The sequence below is a fragment of the Camelina sativa genome, chromosome 9, assembly GCF_000633955.1.
Source record: "Camelina sativa cultivar DH55 chromosome 9, Cs, whole genome shotgun sequence".
NCBI classification, from domain to species: Eukaryota; Viridiplantae; Streptophyta; class Magnoliopsida; order Brassicales; family Brassicaceae; genus Camelina; species Camelina sativa.
In genome coordinates this window covers 37,756,602-37,757,838 of record NC_025693.1, presented here as the reverse complement: position 1 = coordinate 37,757,838, position 1,237 = coordinate 37,756,602, and positions in this window count along the sequence as shown.

Below are 1,237 nucleotides of genomic sequence, written 5' to 3'. Positions count from 1 at the left end.
CCGGTGTTTGCATTTATGTGTGTAGGTCTGAGTTTAGTGAATGTGTTTCTTCGTGTATATGTGTGCTAACTTAAATCAAGGTTTCATATCATTCTAAAATCAAACAATCAACTTTTGAAAACACAGATGTCTATGACAATCCTTAGAAGAAACCAAAGCCGTCTTAATTCCCTGAAGACGAAAATTTCTGCAAAATGCATGTATCAATCAATGTATAATACACTTTGATCAATCAAACCGCAAGCAACAACATTACGATCAATCGAAACGTAAGCAACAACACTATATATAGATCAATCAAAACGCAAGTAATAATACTGAGATCAATGACAACACAAGCAACAACAGTATTATATATGATCAATCAAAACGCAAACAACCACAACAAATCCTAGTACTACGGCAATTAAAACGCAAGTAACAACACTATGCGCAATCAAAACACAAACAACAACACTATATATGATCAATCAAAACACGTCAATCAAAAGGCAAGCAACCACAACTAATTCTAATACTACAACAATAAAAACACAAGTGACAACACTATTATCAATCAAAACGCAAGCAACAATATTATGAATTTATGATCAATCAAAATGCAGCATTAACACTATGATCAATCAAAACGCAAGCAACCACAACTAATTCTAATACTACAACAATTAAAAATGCAAGTAACAACACTATGCCATTCAGCCACTGAAAGCAGAGGAAAAAAAATATGTATCTAGACAGATCACAGGCAACTGCCAAAGAAGATGTCATGATTTGAGAAACATATATATATTTAATATTAGAGTTATGAGTCATGGCATGGTTTTCGAGAAAACTCAGCATCGCCAGAGAAAAAAGAAAGATTTTTTTTGAGATTGAGCCACAAAAGCATTTATCGCTAATACAGAGGAGTTTTACTTGTTTAGTGACCGTTATGAAAATACTACTGACGGGTGGTGATGGTCTTGCTTATGTTTATGTGTTATATTGGGCTTAAACGAACATATAAGCCCGTAATTGTAGGGTTTTTTCACCTGTTTCAATTATTTTACTAGGTTGTGTTTTTAACAAATTAATTTTTATCTCATAAAATAAAATTAAAAGACCCAACCAAATAAACAAACCAGAATCGCTTAACCATATTGAACCAACTCGTTTTTTTTTTTTTTTTTTTTTTTTTTTTTTTTTTTTTTTTTTTTTTTTTTTTTTTTTTTTTTTTTTTTTTTTTTTTTTTTTTTTT